The 24,032-nt window shown below is 33.4% G+C and overlaps 1 protein-coding gene across 4 annotated transcripts in view; it reads left to right on the top strand.

The window, feature by feature from the left end:
• The first annotated feature begins 12,178 nt into the window (after positions 1-12,178).
• LOC138314519 (parathyroid hormone/parathyroid hormone-related peptide receptor-like) overlaps positions 12,179-24,032 on the top strand; it is an 84,819-nt gene continuing 72,965 nt past the window's right edge. The window contains exon 1 of one of the 4 annotated variants that reach the window (XM_069254894.1): positions 12,179-12,347. The gene's annotated coding sequence lies outside the window, so the exon portion shown is untranslated. Of the gene's footprint in view, positions 12,348-15,569; positions 15,818-24,032 lie in introns of those variants that run through there. The other 3 variants (XM_069254891.1, XM_069254895.1, XM_069254892.1) reach the window with 3 other exon arrangements.

Here is a 24,032-nt window from a genome sequence, read left to right as displayed (position 1 = left end):
AATTCGTTCCGTTTGATTCCTAGCTAACTAACTCTGAAAAACACATGACATGTGAAGTAATATGACCGACCCTAATCGATCAGGTCAGCCCTATCTATGACAAAAGTCAACACAATACCAATGCTGTGGTCATTGATACCGATACTCTACGTGTATTAATCTTATTGGTATTCATAAGAATTTGTGACATTGAATTTCATCACCATAATTACTTTGGTTATCCTGCCAATATACTCGACGATGTACTCTTTCGTGAGTGTAGTAAATATATTGAGGATATCGTATTTTATCACGAGCACATATATAAAATATTGTTTTCTTTTGTGTCATGTCCTTTTATAAAGTCATATCCGTTTCCATAGTGACGTAACCGAGCATAAAACATCCACCTACGGCCCGTTGATCAATCTTGTCCCGAGTGTGAGACACAGTGGTGAAGAGCTAGCGTATGATGTAGGGCCGGTGACGAAAAAACTAGTCATAATACATATATTGTCAATTACATATGATTGGGATTTCTTATTTATTTGGTATTGCCGCTATAATGTGAAAAAAGTGTTCCAATTTCTTAAGTCCATGCATTGTAAGAAATCCAGACATTCTTAATACATTGTATGTCCTAATTTCCTATTGTTATTACACAAAATGACTGTTCATGTTCTTAATTATGTGTTCTCTAAAACAACTGCTACAAAACAGACCGATCAATAAAATACGTCATTTCTATATTAAATGGTGGTATAGAGGTGATCTTTTAAATTATTTTCTAACAAGACATTTAGATCTAGCAATTCAAATGTTTTGCGTTAATTTCATTTACTTATTTTGTAGACAGTATTTATTAATATTTAATAAACAAGGACATATTCGGATAAGTGGCTGTTATAAGCTATTTCGTTCCTTTATCCTTTGATTATGTAGATAATGTGAACAATCAACAAACATTACGGCTTATTGTTGTTATGGAAACAGAGTGACAACTCTGGTTTTATTTCGCGTATAAGATTTTCAGTGCGATTAGTAAGTATTTAAGATTGAAATAGCTTTACTGTGGCTGCATTTATCTCCAACATCTCTGATTTTTAGGAATTCCAAATATCAAATAGTTTACTTCTTATATTTTCTCGGAAGTTTGCATAATAATAATTGGTGGTCTACTTCATCTACAGGTAAAATCGATGGAATTATTAGCAATTATAAATATAGTATTACATGTATACTAAAACAATGTATCATAATGCTGTATAAGATATGTTTTAAACTAAAAGTTGGCTATAATACGAAAGTCTCAGATCCATTGTTCTCGCTAAAACGAGAAAAATATCTCGTTTTAATGCGTTATTTATCTCGTTAAATTGCAATAGATAATCTCGTTTTACGCAATTGTCTCGTTTTAATGCTATAATTATCTCATTTTAATGCAATGATAATATTAATTTCATTTTAACAACCTAAGCTATCTTTATTTGTCGTTACGGCATAATGAAATAATACATTTTGGAAGGAATAATGTGTATGCTTTGTTTACAGTCGACATTCAGTCATTAGACCTCTGTATTCTGGTTTGACTTTTTCAAACTCATACCTGCGTATGAGCTATATGCATCAGGTCCTGAATAACAGGAAAGATGATCATGTGACACAAAATGATTCGTTTCATTGGGAAAATGGCGACAAATTCTGCCGTTTTGGAAAATACATGATATCCGAATCGGAACACAGTCGTTTATCGGTGACCAGGTAGCTCAGTCGGTAGAACTTCCGACCAGTGTTCGGAAGTCCTGGGATCAATCATCGGTGCTTGACGGAACTGAAACCTCTATATAAGTTATAAACATGAACAATACTGAGTCGTTCAGGGCTATAAAAGCATATGAGAAGCCATAGTGATATCGCACCATACAAATGCTGACACAAATAGTTTTTTTTAGCATAACCAAAGGCACAGGTAACATCTACCTGTAACAATCCCTCAATCAGGAAACAAAATCTGCAAGCCAATATAGATGGAGGAGAGGACGGGGTGCAGGAACAAAACTACCATGAAAATTAAATCTACAAAAACCTTTCGTTATTGTACCCAAGGGCTGAGGTGGCTGGGTTGTAAATCGTACATACAATATATGTAATCACTAGCTATCCACCCTTGAATTTCGAGTTCAAATCTAGCGTGAGGCAGTTAAACTACTGATATATTACTGTTATGACGTCTGTTTTTATGGCGGACTTCTTAAATCGCACGTCGTCCGTAGTCCGTCCGTTCCTTCTTCCCTCCGCACACAATTTCTATAACTGTTATTTATTACTTATAACTGTTATTTATAACTTATAACCGCTATTTAAAACTTATAACTGCTATTTATAACTTATTACTGCTATTTCACAATTTTTGTTTTTTTGACAGTACATGTATGTTATTGCTTTTCTCGAGAAGTATTGAACATGTCGCTCTCAAAATATACGGTACGTATTTGTTGCAATACCATTTCATGACATATCCAAAAAATGATAAGATCGACTTGCGGACAACCAGGAATCTGCCAATTGAAGTTTGTTTCCGCTAATTACTCAAAAGACTTCCAAGAGATTTTTTATCAAAATGTTTATCAAATGTTTCAAGGGAAGAGAGAACGAAGGGAAAAGCTAGGATCTCTATCGAGTGGTCTACCGATTGGTTTACTTTGTCTTTGGTGAACGACTTCATCCAATTCAGCAACAAATATCATCTCTGTTGTACCCCATTGGTTTCGAGAACAACAAATAAAATGCATACCTGAAACGTGTATGGAATGACATAAAATCCTGTAATGGATTATAACACAGTTTCTAATGTCCGTGAATTATATCCGTCCGTAATCTTGCTTATACATTGTATTTGTTTTATTTCCATTTTGACTATGAACAACGATTTTTTGTTATTGATGCAATCATTTCCGTAAGCCTTATATAATATAAATGTGGAGTAATGTTGTTAAGTGAACGCCTATCCGTGGGTAAATTCTACTTTGTCGGTGAAGCATGTGGTGCATGCACACCGGACGTCGCAGGTCGCGTCATTTGTCCTGCCATGACGTTACAATGACTTTAATTTCCTGTACCGTCAATGAAAATAAACCGCACCAGGTCAAATATTACTAGTGATAAAGCATAGGCGAAAGAGCTGACTAAAAGGCGGATTATTTAATCAATGGTATAAAGATGATCATTGTATAACACAAACAGTACATGTAGATCTAGTGTCTCCTCATAAACACCACATCTGTTAAGAACTACTTGTTTATTTGTGTATCTAAGTTCCCTAACATAAGATCCTGTTCGAAGTGTTCATTTACAACTTTCAATAAAAAAACACACTTCATGATACAGATAATTATAACGTGCCATCAGCCAATCAGGAGAAGCAGTGTTACACCATCAAGTTTCACCTTATCAGATGTTCATCGGAATATACAACCAATTAAAATAATTATCAAAAACATATTAATTGAAATATCAGAAAAAAACTGTAAATATGACAACACAAACAGCGACATGCAGCTGATACACAGATTTTGTCTCTTGGGATTATTCAGGTCTATAAATATAAGACACTTATCTCAAACACTTGATTCCAGTATGTCGGCGACATCCTGTTACACTCCCGTAGGCAGGGGCCTATCGATCGACAAAGTGGGCAAGAACCTCTTGACCGAAATAAACAGTGTGAGCTAAATGTGCCTCCCTCAAGGTATATTCACATACATGGAGGTTCCTCTATGAAAGGAGGCTGGAAAAAGGAGTTCGTTGTGTCTCCTGCCTACCTCGCCTCTTCCTTTCCGTCCCGTACCGTCGCATACCTTGTCGACCAATCATGCTTGAGGTAGTTAGCAATGCAGAATTTACCGCATGGTACAATCATAGCATAACAACACACCTTAGAATAACATTCCGTACTAAAATATTACCAAAAGGTTCATAAAATTGCAATTACATTATCTCCACGATCATATACAGACTTTCAAATAATTGTTTTACATGTATTGCATAACCCACACATTAAACATTAAAACTGATGCACACTGAAAACCGAATCAGCAGTCTCCGAAACAATCAGTTCTCTGTGAAATCATATGCTCAAAAGGGGATTTTCAGAAATCTATTTTTGGTTTGATTTTGTGGTACCGAAGGTTCATTTTCACATTGCAATACGCCAATAAGACGACAATGAAGCCATTTCAGATTGTTGAACGATTGGTTCATCTTTGAACTTATCTTTATCTGCCTTTCGATTTTTTTCATGAATACTGGTCTTTGTTGAAATTAGATATTTGCAATTAATTAAATTTCTCATCAATTTACGTACACTTTTGACACTTTAACTGATTTTGCATTTATCGCTTAAAACGAATTCATACTTACATGGTGATACTATTTTAAAACTTCTTATTCACCGCCAAAGTTCATGTAATATGTTTGTTATATATGTATTATGACTATACCAAAACAATTTCGATAGACCCCAGAAGTTAGTTATTTTTTATTTCAAAATATTTTTTTGGTAATACAATGAATAGAAACATAGTTATAATATAGATCATAAATATAATAAAGTACAATGTATTAACAATTGGATTAGATAATAGGTAAAGCTTATGCAAATCCTTTCCTTTGTTTTTGTTATAACAATCGTAATGTTTTACTGTGAAGTTTCAGTTTTAGTAACTTGACCTTTCGTCACTACTTTCGGTCGTTACCTGATGAATGACCCCCCCCCCCCCCCAAAAAAAAAAAAAAAAAAACACAACCGAAGCAGCTCATTTGGTGCCATGTACTGTTATAGGAGTGTATACAGCTATGGACTTGATATTAAAGACAAAAGGAGAACACTGCTGACAAGGAAAATTCTTCTTCAACAAACAAGACTCGCTTCTCTAATCAGTGAAGTGAATTATTCGATAAGATAGAATGGATTTTGACATGCTGCTTTGCAGTGAATATTGATTATAGACAAGACAAATAGTAATTTCGTATATGCACGACCGTAATAGAATTATACAGTTGGGTGGCGTCTCCAGTGATATTGCCAATACTACACCACACTTAAAAAAGACGACAGTTCTGATTCAATAATAACCAGACAAATGCGAAATAGCATTATGTTGCGAAAATATATAAATTAGATAAAATGCTGGTTTTCTTCAGCATTACAATAAGAGTCAAATCAAGATTAACAAATGACTATGTTGTGTTTTGTATGATAAGTTAATGTAAATTTAGTTATGCAACTATTATTTCGTCAAGTTCTGATTATCGTGAGAAGACCCGAATTCAAGAAAAATCAAATCAGATTTACGACTGATTCACGATAACTAAGCATTCCTGACACCGGATTCAAGGTAAAAAGCACGACTGGTTAGCCTCTGCATCCAAGAGATGGAAAATCGTGGTAGAACATCAGACAAATTAGCCATGGCAGTGAGCAAAATAGCAGAACTTAAGAAAATTAGCCATGACAGCCCAGAGTACGAAAAATCATGGTAGAACATTAGACACATCAGAGTTGTAAGGTTAGTCGTCAATGCTGGTGATATAACATACCAAACTGTTGTTATGTCATAGAGGCAGCAATCGCAGCCTCGAGTTGGAACTAGCTGAATATCATATACTTCAGTTAACCTTGTATAGTAGTGAACAGCATAAAAAGAGCATCGAACGCATTGGCTACTGTTCCTCTTACGAGAGTTGACATTCTAGGTACATGTAACTTAGAACATTTCACGTTTTTAGTTTGAGGCATGTTGTGTGCACCAAGTGCAATTTTAATGTGAATAGATGAGTTTTTGTATTATTTAGAAATTTAATATGCTAATGAGAAAAGATCTGAATACAGCGATAAATTAAAACTCGTTTAGGGAAATTTAGCTGCGTTATCGTATTTTATTAATGAAACATTCGTGTCATTACTTGCCACTTTAACGTGAAAATACATATTAATATCTATAAAAATGATAAGATAAATTCCGTATGTAAGATCATTGCACAGGTGTGATATGTTAAGTGCAAAAAGGATTGCTGTAACATTTTTACGTAAAGATAATTATGTGCACATGTAATGTTGACGAAACGAAAATACCAAATACAGGATGATATGCTAATAAGAAACTCATATTTCCAGTAAACCTATTTTCTTTTGAAAAAAATGGGATATTATATAAAATGTATTAGAAATATGATCATATCTTGCTTAAAGTTGATACACCACTGACTAATGGTCATTTTTTAAAATATTTTTTCTTTAGTTACAAAAGTTGCTTACGTTACACTTTAGGATTATGATTTTTGTTAAGTTTGATATTGTTATTTCGATTCAGAATAAAAGTATTTAAAATAATCCATTGCACCTCGAAAATATCCACGGCACAATGCCCTATATGTAATAAGGTACTGCTCGCGCAGACATCAAAAGCATAGGGAATTATTTAATATGTATTCTTGATTAGACACGTATACAAGATTTAACAGGGATTATTATTGTCCAAGTGATAAGGTCAATACTTTTATGCATCCTCCATCTTGTCACATAAACAACAAAAAAAGATTGGTGTGAAATGGCCACCGGATGGTGACATTCAATATCACACAAAAGATATAGACAAACAAATAAAATGTCATACTGACTACGGCATAATGTTATACATGTACATATAAAAAAGAGACACTTTGTAAAATAAAGAAAAACTCTGCCATAATGTTTTGTTGGTAGTAAAGTATCATTAATACCGATCTAGCCTATTAAAGGGCTGAGTTCACCACTAGCAAGAGTTTGAGTTCGAAACCCAAATGTCGCAAGCTCCTGATAATAGATCGGTGATTCTTCTCTGAGAAATTTGGGTGTCATTCACCTATGAAATTGACATGTCCGTCAATGCCTCTGCTCGTTTATCGACTCTCGAACAGAAAAAAACATAAGCCACACGACTAATTATTGCCATCAACATTGTTGAAATAAATTATCGGAAAATATATAATTTGATATTACAAACGATCATTGCCATTAAAGGAGATATATTACTTGGAATGTTTGACAATGATAGAGTTGCTCGCAGAATGAACTGCAGAGTTAAGAATATATTGGATTGTTCGTGAACGTGGTATGTAAGGTAATCACTCACATAACTAATGTGGTGAAAAATTATCTAAGTCTGCATGTTAAAGCATGCCTGTAGGAGAAATTTCTTCATGCTTCACTGACTTCATTGAAGCACGTATGTCATGGAGTACACTGCGGATATGTATCCAGTGTGACGTCATTATTGTATAGGCGCAATTCATGTCGTTTTTTCCGAATAACATGACGTTTCGGTCACACATGACGGCACAATATGCTAACGCAGAATATATGTAAGCATCATCCTTCTTTAACATTTATAACACCTCTATTATATTAAATCTATATTTGACTTATTAGTTCCTGCTGATTGTCAAAATAAAATTTACAAAAGTACCCAGTCAAACATAAAATTGGATATTGCCATTTGTTACAATTATCCAACAAAGAATTGAATGAAGAATCCATCAACCCATTGAAAGCTTCTTTACTGTATTACTGTATATTGTGAAACCTACCGAGGCTTTACTGTATATCGTTAATGTTTGCGATAGTTTATCTTGTCTATATCCATGGTATCACTGAATCTCGCGAAATCTAAACACCAACGAGATATAGCTTAGAACAATCGTATCCTAAAATTACACGAAATATAGCTTTGAACAATCGTATCCTAAATGTAAACCAAATTATAAGCGCTATACAGTATGTGACTATCATGAAAAAATAGTTAATGTTATCTGAATAATTGGTCTAATACCGCAGACATGTATACCACGAAGGATTTCGACTCCAAAGATTACTTTACTTCGTTGTTTATACTCATGTCTCCAGAGATCCTGTGAAATGATTTCTTTCATACTAGCATGGCGCAACAGAATGAATCAATTTCCACTACGCCGGTACGAAAGCATGATATCAAGCAGACACTGGAAGCAACTGAAGATACGTAATTAACGACACGATGTCCACGTACTTTGCCGATATATAAATCCAACATGTCACGCAAAAGTAACAGAATTAGACCTTCCATTTCAGATACCGGTTGTAACAATAATATTTAACAGTGGATATCAGACTGGAATTCTCGAACTAATACAGCAGCTAAAAGCTTTCATTTTATTTCTCGTTACGAAAGACGCTAATTTTGTGCAGTATGCGTAGTTGAGGAATAGCTTGACTGTTTCTTAAAAAACAGCGAAGTGGTTTATGGTAAAAGTGTTCAATAGTTTGTTTAAGCTCAAAACCATTTAAAAATGTGTCCATGTCAATCAACATTATTCAATCTAATCAAGTGCTTCTTTCATATATTATTCCTTGTTTTCTAATGATGCAAATGTTAAAAAAATGAAAAATATATATTCACAATTTTGTAAACAATGTCAAGCAAAAACTCACACGATTTCGATATAATATAATACAATACAAGAGAACCACTTAAACTTATTTTATAATTATTAATGTTACTTTCGTGTAAACGTGCCATGCTATAACACCAATAACTCTGGTCATTATGTGGCTACATGGTAATATCAAACTTAATCACTTTTAAAATATGACTTAATTAAGATTTAATCCTCTTACCATATAAGAAAAATCCATAGCATTAAAACTGGACTCGGTACATGTATATACCACACACCTCACAGCATCCAAAATTATTGAATCATTGATCAAATACATAATGGATATTTCTAGTGATTTTGATTTCAATTAGTATGCATCACTTGAAGCGATATGTTAGCTATATCTATACATATGTTGATGTATCATATATCAAATACATATGATCTCATACATTTGTGAACGAGACACTGTGGTGGCAATGAAATACAAGAGTAGTACTGTTATAAAGACAGCAGCTTGTCTTTTTGCACGGTTGCCTTTTCGCTACAGTCCTGTTACAGTCAGGGTTTCATTGATGTCATGATGAAGTCAAATGTTAATAGGGCGTCCGGCATACGCAGTGTAAAATTTAACACCAGGGTCGAGTTGTTCAAAAGGTGATTAGGCTAAGGACAATTATCAAATCAAGATAAAATAATTTCTGATGATTTTACAAAATTTTATATCATTTTTAAGAACATTCTTTCCCTGCTTGGTGATTGCGGTGAAGATGTAATCACAAATTTTGCAGCAAATGAGAAATCATCCTTTGAACAACTGATGAGCCCAGAAGGTATGGACTTCTCTGCGAGTAAAGATGTGTTCAATGTAACTCTAGACCGTCCTAGCAGGAAGATCGATGAGTGAAACTCCAAATAGAAATTAAGTAAATAGCATTATCTGAGAGTGAGCAATTTCTATAAAAAATACATCATTTTAAAAAGATATACGGTTTATAAAATAAGTTTTATCCTAAATGCTATTCAGAGTGGTAAGAACAAAATTCCAAATTATCAAGCATAGAGCAAGTATAAATACATCTATAAAACTGTCCAAATATATTTTTATTCCAGTTTATTTAAGTAAGAATTGTATGACAGATAACATGCATATGCTTATGAAGGTTTAGCTTTTTAGAACAAGTGATTCTAAAACTTTGTATTTCTACACAGGCAATATTTTTTCACGTCAAATTCACTTTTTTGCCCCGGTTCACGTGAAATTAACGTGAAAAATTTCACGTGAAATTCATGTGAAAAAATATTGCTTGTGTATGATAATCAATACGAATATATATCCTGATAAAATAGTTTGAATACGAATAATGTCCATTTACTACGACGGAATTCCTCAGTGGGGTAGCGTGACAAAATAGGTACATGGAATCCTAAACCTCTATCACAAGAAGACAACTCATAATCCCCGAAATTTATCTAAACACATGATCATCTCATAAATATGTGACATAATTGATTACACAAATAATTAAAGTATGTATTCATTTTATATTGATAGGTGATTTTCTTCTCTATGTTTTATATGTGAAATTACGATATTTGAATAAGAGAACCTTTCAACTGTGCAATTTTGTTGAGAAAGAATTAATTAGTCTGTCTTTTATAATCAATATTCACAGAAAAGCAGCATGTCAAATAACAACACAATTCCATGGGATGATATCGTATCTACTCATCTCAATATCGGGAACCATATTTATTGTAAGACAATACTCATTGTCAGCTGCATTTGCGATCATTGTATTGTCCTGTCAAATTCATCGGTTTTCCTTTTGTTATTTGGACAATAGTGCTAAACAGTAAAACGTAGAGATCGTTCCTACATTAGGATTATCTTTTGGTAAATATCATGACTTCGCCATCAGCTTGATTTTGTATTACAAATAGCTGCTGACCATTTACCGCCTGGTTTTGGTCGGAAGAAGAAGGCATGTCATAGAATGATCATAAAATCATATTCAATGCCGTGAACAAATATACTTCCGCACAAAACAGGAATCACCTTGTAATAAGTAAGTATAATGATTCTCTTTATCTTTAGTAAGAGCCTTTGAAATAGTTGAGAAATAAAGAGTTATATTATTTATGTGATATTTTATAGTGTAAATGATATAGAACTATTATTTTGAAATCAGTGTAAATAAAGTTACGCATGTGAAGCCAATCATATCGATTCAAGTTCCAGTATCCTATCTATCCTGAAATATTGACTGGACATAAAACTGACGAACGCCTATTCAAGTTATTTTTTCTGTCGCATCCGCAGAAGCTTTGCAACATCCGTTGTTTATGTAAAGTTTGTTATCGTCATTTTTGTCGGAATCTACATGCGTTGGACGCTGTTGTTAGTCACATTGGTAATTAATTGTTTGCAGAACATGAGTGCAGGTGATTCTATTTACTGTGTTTATTGTTAACTCATCATTGTGGAAACGCGCCGTCAGTATATTCAAACACAGTCTTGCTGTTAAAGCACCGCCGGGGTCTTAAACACAATCAAGTTAACGGTCTTACCCATCATAAAAGGTCGGCTGAGGATAGAACCTACGTCACTTGTGGGTCTGAGAAAGTGGTAAATAAGGCAATTACACGTGGTCAACACGACAAGGAATTAGTTCTAATGAAGATTTGTCCTATAGGTCACATACAGGGCAATGAATAACTAGGATTATACAAGGGTTCATCAGTATTATTGACGGTCATTGCTTTAATGGACATGTAATGAGAAAGTATGTAAAAAAATGTTTAGATGTACATGTATAGCGCAAGTTTGCAAGTTTGATGCTGTATTTTTGGTCTTCTGTAATTTTCTTGCTGCAGTAACGGAGTAATACTGTCACTGACAACTATGATATGTTCTAAAATTGTCCTTGCGATAATACTACGATGTTAATTAAGTAAAGATACTTTTATGAAACACATTTTTTAATGTTCGTGTATATGTTTTTATATCCACAAAATTCGCTTGCCTACATTCCCTTAACAAAAGTAGGAAATTAAACATTAATTTCTTCCATGGTTTTTGTAATATTTATCCAGTAAATCTGATAATTCTTGATTCCTTTACTGAAAACATCTGGTCTTTGTAAAAGATTAATCGTTTATTGTGTAAATACAAAATACGTTTTGTGTTTTAAGCAACCCATCGATATGTGTTATTTCATACAGGAATTTTTCGTCTTGAGTCAAATAGGACTAGTTTGATCTAGTAATATAAATGTCAACTCTCAATTATAACTGTAGCAAAAGAAATAACTACTAGAAAATAAATGTAATAAATAAATGAATAAGTAATAATAAAGAAAGTATCGATAAAATCGATTACGTTAAAGATATACACTATCCATATGTATCTGAATGCTTTTTAGATAAGGAGTTCGTTTTTATGTTATATGTGACTGTAAGGGCTGTCGTAATAAAGAGGAGGTACGGTTTAAAACATTCACACTCCTTCGTTTAATAATCAAATTCTTAGCAAAAACTTGTAAACACGTATATGAATAGTTATATTTGCTTATTTTGCATGAGTTTAAATACACTAATCGTAACAAAAGATTCCTTACATGTGCAGGGGTAATTTAGTCTATATGTGTGTAATCTATATCAAAGAACAGAGTACTTTCCATATATTGACTACTTGTCAAGCACTTGATAAATACGGATTCCTTTGGTAGTTTTATGTCATCTTAACGCCTGTTGATGTCGTGGTAAGTGGACTTTACTACAGTTGACCGACCATCGATTACATGGCTGATTTCAATAACCATCTTCAAAGGAATTGTTGACATCGCGGCTAACCATGCATAATAATGATGATGTTAAAACAATGGTGCTCGACTTGGATTGTTAAGTCCAAGGTAAGTTCAATGGTCTTAGTTTAGCTATTTTTTGCTATATGAGAGATATATACATAGAACACTTACCCTATAGGGAATTCGACATGTTCAAGTTTCATTAACAAACTAATTTGCTTAATATACTACAGCCTTTAAGCATGTATTAAATAACTACGAAATATAATGTTTATGAAAATTACATGTTTAATCACAAAATATGACATCATCTCACTGAATTCTCATGCTGGTCATTAAGACCGATAGATGGCGAGCTTTAGTATTAAAGCTATAAAGATAATACTTGTGAGTCTCTTTATTCTCCTTTTCCAATCAATGTTTAAACGATTTGAGTAATAGCCATCAACTGTTTTATTATGAATTGTTTGTGTAAGTGTTTGTTCAGGACCAGCCATGTGTTATTTTCACTTGACATGACACCCTTCTTTAAATTTTCATTTCATCGATTTCTTCGTCTGGTATCACGACATATTCTAAAGAGCAATATATTGTAATTATGAATGGTTAAACTTCGTGTCGCGTTTTAAATACTAAGCTATTAATATGGGGTTATGTTTGCTGTCGATCTGCTTTCATAAATTCATGATTTTTCATCTAAAGAAGAAATGATACCCAGTAGGTAATGTATAACGACAATTAAGATACTTATTATCACCTACCTATTACAGTTAACAAAGGAATAAAAGAATTATGCATATAGAGAATTAGGTCTAAATACCAAAGAACCAGCAGTACCGTTTTATATTGCGGTGTCAAAATAAAAGTATGTGAATGTGGTGATGAGCATTATCCACCACGGAGTCAGCCATGTCTGTTGAGAAGCACACCCTTACATGGATAGACAGGTATCTTCGTTTGATACACGGATAATATATATATTAGTTAATTGCAGTACAACATGTTCTCTACATCACAAACTCTTCATCCGGATTCATAAATACACATATTGCCGAACAAAAATGTTTGTTGGAAAGTAATAATGCATTTCTAATGACAAGCTATAGCTGAACACAGAAGTCAGTGTATGCATGTAAGATATAATACTGTATGCATAACTGAGCAGTGCAAAACTTACAAAAAAGAAATGAAATGCTTTTGTTTTATTACAATACTGAAACATTATTGAAATGCACGACGAGTCTAAGATATGGATGGTGCTCATAGGCCCATATTGAATGGTATGACTGGTCAATGGAAGGTTATTGTGTTACCAATCTCTACAAACAGTTAAATATCATAAATGACGTCTACATATGGATAAGTTATAAATAATGTGTATGATTCTGATTCACAAAGAGAATGTTATTCAATCATTCTAAAAATGCACGTGACCTTATTTGTCGATGGGCCGTAAGACTCAAACAAACAAACTCAATAATTCTACATCGATTAGATATATTTACTTTCTTACAAAGAACATTGTCAAACACCGAAATGATTCGTTAAACGTAACTAAAATTATCACCATCATAAAACAAACCTTAACATTGTTAACATTGCTTTCCTAACACCTGTTAAGCGTATCAATACAATTCTATAATTTACCCGAATTCCCTGTCTTTTCGAAGTTTTAATTGATAACTTGTTATACTTTAACGTAAATTCTTTCTGTTTTGAAAGCCTCTCAATTAATACCAGGATTTACACATCTTTAAGAAGAGTTGATTTGTTAAGAAAATGTATCCCCAACTTGCTGCTCTATCGTCACCATTAAAACTCTAGATTATGACGTTTTTTCGGCTACTTCGTACAGACCATTAACTGAGCAATGGTAAGAATGCATGGCATACAATTAGTGTCACTTGATAAAACTGTTTGCGAAATGACACACACATGTTTCTTTCTTAAATCTACAACCTGTCGTTCGACGGATGTTTTAAGTGACTTAAAGTAAACGCAGATATACGCATGCATATAATATTTAACGAATTTTATGTAATACACTACTATGATTTGCATTTTGCACCTAAATGAATGTTAACTGTTGACAGCGTTTAATTTTAACAGTACAACATCAACTGTTCGGTGTATTTTCACGCTTCATTATACTTCAAACTTCTTATTTCAAACAGCTGTTCGTATGGGTAATCTTGATTTATTTAGAGGTCAAATATGATTAAATTAACGTGAAGTATTCTTTAAGATAACACATATAAAGCTGAGTTAATTTTCCGCATAATAGTGGATTTTACTTTTATCTTTTTTTTTAGTTACTTTAAAATGGGGTGAAGTTTATCCTAGAGTTCCACGTTTGTATATGATGATTACAATTAACATGACTAAAGGTCGGTTTATGTTTAATCTGTTTCTAGATGTTATTTGTTCCTAGATGGCATGGGCATGTCATCGAAATCCACGCGTATAAGGAGTGATGGTGTTAAGTAAATTGTTTTAAAATATTGCTGTTTGAAGAAAGTGATGTATGATATTAATCACATCTTTATTCGTGATTATACAAATTCGCTAGGTCAATATATTGCGGTTTCCTGTAAAGGCCATATTCGCGGAGGTTTCATTTTGCGGTACAGCGGTCTCTACTATTTTATTTATATATTTACAGGATACCTTTGTTCTTATATTTATTTAGTTGGCATTTGGAATTCGCGAGTTTTAATGGAAATTTCGAATATATCGAAAAAATATCTTCCACAAAATGTAACCACTATACCGTAATACTTCAAACATTTGGAATGATGCAATATTTGAACAAATCGTTATGACAGCAAATGGAAGAATTTTTAAGCAATTGCGTGATAGTGATCCTAGTTGAAATACACATCATGTGGTACAATGACATATTAATATTGATCCGATCACAAATGTGTCTAGTGTGTCTTATTGTCTTAGCCGTCATTGAATCATGAGTTCTACATGTATCTACCATATGCTATTCCAGTCTAGTTACCTTAATTCCATTGTGACCTAGACAATATTTACGGTATAGATGTCATCGCTAATATGTGTAAGTAGACATTTTTGACTTTTGCTATAGGTTGTTTATGTTATATCCAAGACTTGCACATCTGAAACCAGCTTTGTTTGTGCAGTTGAAAAATGAGTATTCATTAAATGTCAGTGTTTATGTCAACAAATATATCAATTTCATCATAAAAGGGAAGATTGCTAACAATAGCGTCTTCAACATTTCGGAGACATCTATGATAATTTGACCTGTTGATTACACATAAAGACGCAGAGGTGGCGAGTTGATATGTAATTGGTCTAATAGAAGTTAATATACATGTATGATCGTATCCCCCACTAACTTGCCCGTCCGGTGTTGTCGAGCTATTACAGACCCACTTAGATTCACTTCCTCTAGAGAACACTGTTGTACGACGCTTCATTTCTATACGTAATAATATCGGGGACTTACAAACAGGTCTATTGTGGACAAGGAAGACCGCATGGACTCTTAATGGATATGTTTGTCTCGTAATCACAACTGTTAGGTGATACATGATATCACAGGGGTAAGCTGTTTTGTATATATATATATATATATTTAGCTCATCCGCCCATATAATATTTTTTATATGTCACTATTGTAATATGACCGATAGTGAGTTTCATTGGTGTGTATTTTTCACGTCATCATAATACATGTATGTAAAATAACTTGACGTCAGATTGTACGTTGAACAAACAGAATTCATTTTACCGCTTTATTTTTGTAGCTAATTTTGCCATTAGAATTCATCGAAAAGTAGGTTGTTGTACGTGATATTCGTGATAACATGCATCGTTAACTTCTGTTAGCTTCATGTTTTAATGTAGGACATTCGTATCTGTTTTAGTCAATAACGATAATCTAAGATGCCAAGATGTTAAATGTAATTATGAAATAATGACTAGTCGTTATTTGTTAATTACACATATGTTTATTTCCAATGCAAATGAAAAAATAGGGGGGGGGGTACTATGGCAATAAAAAGGTAATACAAACATACTCTTCTTTACATTTGTATCAGATATTCCCAGATCATTTAAAGGCGTCTGAATTTGAATCTTACATCTTGAGACGTCTTCTCCTTATTGTCTCCCTTGAAAACGCCCCACTGACTGAGGTAGTTTACTTCCCAATGTCTATCAGCAGGAAGTGATATATTCTATGAATTGGCGCTAAGCATTCGAGATGATGTTTGGTATTGACGACTGCCATGGAATGCCAGTATAATGCAATCGGTTGGGATGAGTTTCTAAAATAGGATAAATAGAGAAGATTTCTGCTACTTTAGTGTGTAAAAAAGGCTTTGAAGACTGGATAACAATACTAATTACGTTTGATAGACCTTCTAGATATATAATATTGAATGTCCGTTTTCCATACAGAACACTTCCGGATCGCAGATTTTTTATAATAGCTTTTCATATGTTTGCTATGTATCTGTATGTTGTCTTTGTAATAGACGCACATTCACTTTCTTTTTAAACCATACGAATTTCGAGTGAAATATTTGTTATCAATACAGTCGATTTTTGATTAATACAAACCAGATCAAAACGAAAATATGTTTTAAAATCAAGCCATTTGTGTATACTGCCCAAGATTATAATATGTCTGGACGGCGTATTACGAGTTTTACAGCTTGAGAACAGAAATAACATTTTGAAATATAAACCTTTAATACTTGAAGAACCTTAAGTATTTCCTTCTAACCGTCTGACCTTGGCCTCGATTTTACCTTAAACTTTCGCCTGTGGTGGAAGTGAATCCGAGACGGTACTATTTGCTCTATAAATATAAACTCGATGACTTGCTTTATTAACGCGTCGAAACCTAGATACGTAAATTATGTCATAATGTGACACTTACTATGTAGCCTTGCGCTGATTCTGGTCGTTTGTAATCAGAAAACGTAACCAATATCCCGGATTGTTTGTTCCAGATTCATCGCAGATGCGAAATTAGCCGATAGATTATAAGGTCGAAGCGTCTTCTGCCACAGATGGTATGTGGGTCTCTATAGCCTTAATCCTAAAGTTGTATACTGTGATCCACAGACAGGTTTAAGCATCCGAATACAATGACGCTTACGTAAAATCCAAGAAAACAGTGTTTGTTTTTCAATTCTATTTCATTTTAACAGTTGATAAAAACAAAAATCGAATAGAGTGTTCTGAAAATATATTTTACAGTGTTTCCAAGATTACACAGGAATATTACAGAAATTTTAAATCTTTAAAAGGTTTTTCATGGGAAAAAAAGAACATTGATAAGAACACGTTTTGAATGATTCTTGCGTGGTTGACGCTGCAAAAATCTGCTTCGATGACCACTGTTCACGAACCTCTTGGAATGTCATTTTCCAAATGTAGCTTTACCAGAATTTGCAGAAGAAATTGCTCTTTATGTATGCAAACCATTATGCGATGGCTGAAGACATTGATAACACGTTATACCACTATGTTCTGAGACATTGGTTTTACCCAGCCTTAAAGTCAATGACCATTATAACAAAGACAACACATGGACACATCGGCTTTATCCAGCATTGAATGGCATGACCATATGATTATACCAACAACACTTCTGCCTGTTGCAGTACATTGCTACATGGTTACAATATATGGGAAATCGCTTTACTTGATTGTTCTTGTAATGTTATAAAGACGCAAATATAATGTTTGTATGTTAACACATTGATTGGAATAAAATCGCCCAAATCTTGCGATGTACGGCATGGTTAAACACATGATATAACGGATGGTGTAGGTAGGTAGTTATGACATTTGTAAGTAACTTGTGTAGATATATCGTATCTCGACGATTGCAGTACAATTTATTAATGCTTAATGTTTAGTTTATCACCTCCTTTTGATAACATGTAGTCGTGTGCCACAGCTACTTAATGTTTCAAATCGTTGAACCCCAGCATCTTATATTTCCTTTAGATGACATAATCAGATACACGTTGTAGATACACCTGTATTTGAAAACAGTTCGCCAGATAAAGGCCACGTATGTTTTACTAAATGCCACCCTTCATTATCTTGTTTACTAAGTTATTAACAACCTTTACACGTATAATGATATGCATAACAGCCACAAAAACAAGCCGTAAGTCATAAAATATACTGCACAACAGACAACCAATTAGATTCTATATCTAACAACAAAGATCGGTGACAAACGAAAACAATATTAAGCAAATAAAGTCGATACTTAAACAGAAATAAAAACAACACTCCATAGGAAAATGTATCTGCTTCACCTACCACCTTTCGCCTGCTGTGCGAACGATACAGGTTACACGAGGTGATATCATTTGTATGATGTTTGTAATGTTCTAATATAAATCGCTATTCCCATCATCACTAAGGCGGTCTGTGACAGGCCTGCTGGGAGGTGATGATAATATGACATACAGAGGCCACAACCCCTCTAATAATACGTATATGATGTACACCAGGAAGGTAGCTTCCGATGTTATGTTATGTGTCCACCCAACCTTGCATCATCTCGGTCATGTCTCAGTAATTTTACTGACATTTCTCTAATGAATCCGCTTTCCCATAAGTACCATCGCGTAATTAATATTTCTCCGTATAGATTTTCGTAGCGTAAGATTTGGTCTGCTTAAGCACTGTTAAGTTATGCGAGAAATATGTTAAAAAATAAACTAAAACAAACTATAATTGAATTATAAAAATGTTGTTTCTGATAGCCTTTCCACAAAGGAAAAAGATATTTCCTTCTGCAAATAAAAGACGAAAAAATGCATCTAAACAAAGAAGTAATAATAGTAATCCAGATTTAAATGCTATAAAACAAGGACAAAGTATGAATTCATCATCATTCTTAGGAATAATAGACTCCATAATATAAAACGAAAAAAGGCAAGTAAGCGACAAATCAATGGTAGACTCCGGGCTGTAATCTTTAATGAAAATTGAGAAGTAAATGAAAGTTACTTAGTGATTCTGAATTACCCATATAAGAAAATAAAAATACAATTTTGGTGGAATATTTGGTCTACACAGCTGTTGTCATCTGTCAAAATAGTCATAGAAATAGGAACAAGCCTATATAATACGGGATCGAATTAGCATATTATCCCCTAGGGTTTCATTTTTATTGCATAACATGCATGTAGATGTGTAATTCATTCATAATTTAAACTTCGCATAAAATTAAACATTCACAATCGGTAAGTAATGAATAAGTATAATAGAGAACTTACACTTCATTATAATCACGTTATTATTAATTTTTCCTTTGAAATATTGAATTTAAGAAATTATGTCAGCTAGTTTCATGCTATTTTTAGTTATATATAGGACCTTTATTTTGTACACATAATCATATAACAAACTAACGACATATTATATAATTTACCGGAACGACTTCATGTCAAAGTCAACAATGGTTTGCCTGAATGACACGAAATGGTAAACAGATTGAGAATGAAGTGGAGGAGAGATAGGTTTTTCTTTGTACTTTGGAATGGTTTCAAGACAAAACAATAAACAGAATGTAATGTATTAGTACGTTTTGTACGAACCTGAACTCGTAAATGGTCGAATGAGTTTGGGAATTAACTATAAATACACTATAGATGACGCTTCAACTGCACTGCAAAGTTTATCATTGTGATGTAACCCGCCTGTCTTCCAGTGACTTTATTTTTTGTTATTTCTGACAGGAAATTCATGGTGACGTCATGATATCAGTAATGACGTGACGTCAGTAAACAATCATATGACGCCAAGATTAAGACAAATATGGTTGGAACTGTTGTTTTAGCAGCATATTTTGATTTCGAAACTGGTAAAGAAATAGAAATTTCTAATGAATTTAATAGTTATAGCCATATTACAATTCGTTACGATCACACTATGCCTGCTATGCTAGAATTTTCTAACGGATGTTCCATCTTTGCATCACTGCCATTTATGACAGAAAATCCATTATTTTGAAAACATTCGCATGACTTTAAATACCTTTAATTTCTGCCGTGTGGAAAATGTCACATTGAAATCTGCTGAAAATTATCCCAATTCAACATCAAGCCACGGATGAGCTCCCATTACCCTAACAGCAAGGTAGATGACCTTCACATTGTAACGGAATTGATAATAACAAACACAAATTCATAACCTTTTCTTGGTAATACAAATTTTTAAATTTCTAGAGAATCTGGTATGTCAACTTCCTTTCAAATGGTAATATTATTGTTATTTTTGGTTTCATTTCTAAACTAATAGATAATAAATAACCGCTGTGAATCGCTTTCAGTGAAATTAACATTAAAATGCAAAATATCATTGCATCACCAATATTCGTCTAATGGGTTAGTTTTTTGAATGTCGGTTATATTTCTGAGGTCGCTGCATCATTCATGTTTTAAAATCACCATGCATAGCGCAGAAATTAAGAATAATCCAAATTATATTAAATTGACATCAAATGTATAGGCTAATTTCAACTTAAACTCATTATTTGAATAAAAATATAATACCTAAAACGTGTTTAATTTCATATCATGCAAAGGAAAGTTATCAAAATATATTTGAAAATCAATTTGCCTTTAATTACTTGAATGACAAACCACCATTAAAAGAGATTTTTAACAAGTCCAATCAAACGAAGTCGATAATCACGGCTAAATGGTATTTTCAAAAATAATAACTAAACCGAATAATCCACCAGATGGAAGACTCCTGTAGAATTGATTTGAGAGCAACCAAGAGCAAAGAACGATATTTAATTAATTTCTCTTTTTGAATTTTTTTATCTATCGCAATTTCGAATTTTTCTTAATATCTCCTCTGACACTGGTTTACTACTGTCTTAATTTAAGAGTTCAACTAATTGTGAAACGCTCTGAGTTGTGTTGTGTCCACTGACCAAGACACGTATGATTTCTATGATGATGGAAGTTTCTGCGCCTCTTCAACTCACTCAGCATAAAGGAAGTGGGTCGATTGGTTTATTTGTTTTCAGTATAATGTGACATTTCGGTATATTCGGCAGTAGCTCAGGAGCTCTACAACCCTAATGAGACACGAATATACCCCCGCCTCCCACATTGTAGTGTACACTCAATAGCAAATTGCAGACAGGAGAAGGCCATTTCTTATGTCTTACCTTTAGGTTAATATTGCTTTATATTAGCAGCAATAAGTATCCATCGCATTGAACAAGATTTTTTGAAATATAAACAAATGTCGTACCCACTTATGTTAACCTATAATAACGGCTAACAATAGCTAAGGTACATCTTATATGTTGCTAAGAACAATTAACCAACTATACTTTACCAATATATATATATATATGTATAAGTAAAATTGCAGCATGTCCTTGTAATGGTTAACAAATATTTAAAAAAAACAATAAATAGTTTCTTCCAAGCGATTTCACGGCTCTTGCCGTTTTTCAGGGCATTTGAGGTTTTTTTGTACATGTTTATAGATATAAGATTTTCTCTGATAAAACCAAAATTGAATAAGAGTATACACAATGTATTCGTGTAAACTTGTATCTGTCTAATGTTATTTACTCTATCTGTAGTTAAAGTTTTGGCCTTTTCTAGGTCATTTTATTCTCGTGTTTTAATGTTTTAGTTCTGCTTTGCGTCTCTCACTCCGTACCTCCTTGACAGAGATCCTGAAATGACCCTGTCTATCAAGAGAAGTTAATCCGGTACATTGGAAATAAAAACATGTTCATTGTTTCCTTTAGTTTACTGATATATCGCACTAAATTGATGCAAAATACACACACCATATCTCTTAGTTCTTTATTTCTTTTTTAAACTTATTGTTCGTTATCTTCAACTACTTGAAATCGTCTTAGGGGATTGGTACCTTCCATCTATTCTGTCGTAAATTATTTATAAAACATGTCATAACATTGAAGGAAAAAGTATAAACAAATCCATCTGTTTCCTGCTCAAGAAACATACGCTGACTCGAGTGTCTATCAACTCTTTGATCGCATGTTTCTAGTTTTTAATACAAGCTATGCGACCAGTTAATTATTTAATCATCACGTTAGGATTTATCTACAAAAGATAATACTTCTTTTTACGTGAATACGCGACCATCTTAATCGTTTGTCGGGGTGCCTAAGATTATGTAATTACAACAGACTTTACGCAGTGGATGCCATGAAGCGGTTCCCCGAATAGATAGTCGGTCTGTGGTATTATTGAACGTAATTGCTGCTATCGAACAAGTCGTTATGGGAAGCGGTGGCATACAAGGCCGATAGGATGTTGTTATCGTTATTTATAACTATATGGACGTTTTTCGTTTACACGTGCTGCTCAGATAAGGAGTTACCTTTCAAGCCATTCTTATCACAAACATTTCCAAAATTGTATCAAACATGCTCCGTGAGCCCTGATATTCTATCAGGACACTTATACAAAGGTTAAGACAATTATCAAATTATTCCGTGAGCAAATGTTGGCTTTTAGAATCTGCGATATCACGAAATCAGATCTGTTTCAGGGTGAGGCTTTAATGACCGTGGTCAGTGGCCCGTGTTACAAGCTTTCATGAGAATGTAACTTAGCACCCCATAATGACTGATGGGAATTATATAATATTTTGTTTTCCTTTAATGTATGTCTAAATTAGACACTCCCATAAAATATATTTTCGGTTAATAAACAAGATGGGGAAAATGACCTTGGCAAATGATTACATCAACAGTCGATATAACTACCAATTAGGGGAACAATGATGATACCTTTATACAGGAACACCTCTGTATAAAGGCCACCTAGTTAAATCCACTACTTTGTTGGTCTCAAACATATTTTAACAAAGTTTGTACTTTTTATAAAGCCCAGTTAGTTATAAAGACAATTTTCATGTGTTTTTGGGTGGTCTTAATAGATAGGTTTGACAGTATTTTTCATTGTTGTTTAGGTGAGATGGACCATGCATGCCGTACATTAAGTAGACATTCGTAACATGTATTATTTGGATAGTAGATGGATAGAAAGTAACACAATGGTTCAGTAGTTGAAGGGTCACGACATACTACTTTGTTGAATGACAGCTTTATATTCCTCTTGCAAATTGTGCAAAATGTAATCCACGTGTATCTCCGCATTTGCGTTTGACTGCATGTTTGATTTACAAGAATGGCAAATCTAAATAAAAAATAATTATTACATGAAAAATGACACTTAAATCACCAATTTCACGGAATTGAATACACAATATAGAACGAATGCATACGAATACCTTACATTCAGTGGAGAAGGGATGACGATATAACTTAAGTTCACGATGGTTAAGGGAAAGTACATAAAAATCGAAATACACGAATATCATTTGATTAAGAAACCTAACAACACTGCCGCGGAGGTATAAATTAGCAGTTATTTTTCTTTCAACGCTTGTGTATTCGATTTCAATATGTTGAAATTAATCACGATTGTTAATTCAAACAAACTGAGAAGCTTCATCGGTCACGAGATGTAATTTTGTTATAATTTTGAGAAATAATTAATAGTAGCGAATGCATCCGTACCACAAACCAATGGTTTCTTTTTCTGTGCACCAGTGGCCGAGCAGTGAAAATGTCCTATAGTCCCGATAACTCGCATGCCGAATTAGTTCGATGTGTTACTAAACATACCATGAACTAAATCGAAATTCACAAAGTGAAACAAATAATCTTCATAATTACACACTGATTCTTGGTTCTTTATTCGGTTATAATTG

Source organism: Argopecten irradians, chromosome 2, assembly GCF_041381155.1.
Source record: "Argopecten irradians isolate NY chromosome 2, Ai_NY, whole genome shotgun sequence".
Lineage (NCBI taxonomy): Eukaryota > Metazoa > Mollusca > Bivalvia > Pectinida > Pectinidae > Argopecten > Argopecten irradians.
The sequence above is the reverse complement of the archived record's forward strand: the minus strand, read 5'-3'. Positions and strand labels throughout refer to the sequence as shown.